Below are 2,934 nucleotides of genomic sequence, written 5' to 3'. Positions count from 1 at the left end.
AACTTTTAGTTGTGATTCACATTTTACATAGAGTGCGTATGAGTTTGGACCACCCCCATCCATCTCCCACCATTCATCCTTGGAAAACACGAAGACAGAGCATCGTCAGCAAGGGGATAGAGGGTGAGAGATGGGGTGGGGCGTTCATCATATACGGAGGTGATCCAATCTCCCTACATGGTCCAAAGAAGTATCTAAGTTGACAAGGTTGAATGCCTCACAATTAAGAGGCCATGAGTTGAACTGTATTTGTGAATTCCTCAATCATTGGCATATTAAAAGTTCAAAACCTATCGTTTTCACTGCTTGTGCATTATGGCATGTGGGAGTCTGGGACTCTAAATGAAATTCTGATATGGAAATTCTGATATGCGGCCCACTTTGGATCAAAAAGGAAGGGACTAAGACCTGAGTATCTGAATACTAATTGTCAAATCCGATATCCAAATCTTAGCTAGACCCACAAGCCCACAACCAAATACTGCCGCCACCGCCACCGACACCGACACAAACAGATTTCCATGAGATCACTTACTCATGTTACTTTGTTTCAAGGAAGGTAATTTTGTAGTAAGCATTTTTCTGATTGCTGATTAGAAACCATCGGAATGGATTATAAGAACCTTAAAATCGGTCTTCAAATATATAAATCCAATGATTCTAAGGTTTCTTGGCATGAATCAGTTGTGTTGAATTAAAATTGTTCACAATTAATTTTGATACAAATTAACCAATTCACCAATCCGAATCTCAACACTCACTTTCGGCAATATAAATATAAATATTAATATGTAAGTCATTTTTATTTATTTTTAAATCTCTCTTCTTGATCATGTGGGTCATGTAAAAGATATCATTGTCCCCAATGTCATTAGTATGATGTGAGAGATTCCCCTACGTTGACGATGTGGAAAATCTTGTCTTTTAATTGACATTAATATTATAAATTTATCAAATTATTATTATTGGAAAATTTTATCCAATTATTGCCATATATATAGTAAGATGCCTTCACATTTCGAATGATGGAAAATGACAGAACTACCCTGGATAAAATCATCATTCTATACTAATATTGTCGACTGAGGTCTAGGTTTCACTTTCTTCTTTTAAGCTTTCATTTTCATGCCCTAACCAAAATGCCAATGACAGTTGCCCCAGCAATAGTTTTAACAACAGTCACCATCTAGAAGGGATTTTTGTGGAGGTATCCTAATTTTAGTGCATGGGCTTTGAAAGGCTACAAGCCCTTATGAGATCATCTTGCTGTAAATGGGTTTGTTCAATTGTCCAACACAGACCAAAACCAAATCAAACCGGATGATGGTTCAGTCTAAAACTGCAAGGTTATTTTGGTTTCCGATGAGTTAAATTGGTCGGGTCAAAAATTGATTCAAACCAGGTGGGTCGGACCGAAATGTGTCCCTCCCGTTGTGAATTACAAATCTTACATCCACTGTTGGCTCTTGAGTAATTTGAGTTATATCAGAAAACCTTCAATCTCAAATTAGAGTTTGAATTAAGAACAGAACCTTTCCAATTGCTGAATCTGAATTATGAAATTGAGGGGAGAGAAAATTGAAATTGAGGAGAGGGAAAAACATATAAATCAGTTATATCATTACAATTTTTGTCTGTTTATGTTTTCTTTTCATGATATCCAAACATAGTTTGAGTGATATAATTCTTGACAAGCAGGTCTCAACTTTTTCTTGGGAGCTCAGTCTCTACAAACCCACGTGATAGGAATCTTTCCTCCACACCCACATTAGAAACTCAACAATTGTGACAAGAGTAGACTAGTAGACTCCAAGGACCCTTACTTATATGTTAAATCTTAGTCTTATTGGATTTTGATTTCTCACATGACATAACATACGTAGCTTTGAAAATCCAGAGCCATAGAATGGTGAAAAATAATTGTCGAAAAACTCTAAAAATGCATGGACATACACACACATATATAGAATTGATGCTAATACAGAAGATATTTTACACACCCATTGAAACCGACCACTTAGATTATTGTTTTATCAAAGGGGTGCAAGTTTGGCCCGGTGAACCAGAGCCTGCCCTGAGCCTGAGCAGGGTTTAGTGGATTTTTCAGTTTGTAGGTGGGCCTGGGCTAGGAATTTCAGGCTCAAGGTTGGGCCAGGCCAAGCATGGGCTGAGGCCTCAGTTTTGAACCTGGGCCGACCCTATATGGCATACAAAATTCTATATATATATATATATATATATTATGTAATTTTAAAACAATACTTAAGGCTTTGGCTGCAGCCAGCAGGGTCACTGAAAGACAAAACTTATGGGTTGACAGGGCCAAATGCTCGGTTCATTCAGGGTCAATCAAGGCAGGGCTAGGTTGAATTGGATTGAACCTCATTAGGCCTAAATATTCGAGCCCAACCTAGGGTTGGGCTGGGCCTGGGCCTAGACTTAATTAAGGGAAATTAGGATTGGGTTAGGTGAGTTTTAAAAAAACTCGGTCCATTCTTAGGCACCATTTGATAACGTTTCAGAAATAGCAGAAACAGTTTTTCACGTTTCTAAAAACAAAAACAGATTTTTATGCATTTGACAAACAAGTTTCTCTAAACGTTTTTTATAGACATAATGTCACTAAAAAACCCAATAGTATCATCGGATGCCCAAAAGGGAGAGAGGGTTCGGTTGCCTCTTCTTAGGTTTAAATAGTTGAGAGATTTTCTAGCACAACAGCTTTTTTTTTCCTCTCAAATTCGTTTCTAGATGACTTGTTTCGTCAAAGTCGTTTCTAGAATTGTAAATAGGCATAAATTTTGATTTATGTATATAATCAACCATTGATTGGAGATATGATTCGATTTTGTTTATTTGTTTGATTTTTTTTTTTTTAAACTGTTTTCTAACTTTTGGTTTAACACATGTTACTTGCGTGGACGTGTGGGTCTT

This window comes from Macadamia integrifolia, unplaced genomic scaffold (assembly GCF_013358625.1).
Source record: "Macadamia integrifolia cultivar HAES 741 unplaced genomic scaffold, SCU_Mint_v3 scaffold149, whole genome shotgun sequence".
NCBI lineage: Eukaryota > Viridiplantae > Streptophyta > Magnoliopsida > Proteales > Proteaceae > Macadamia > Macadamia integrifolia.
This window is presented reverse-complemented; position numbering follows the sequence as displayed.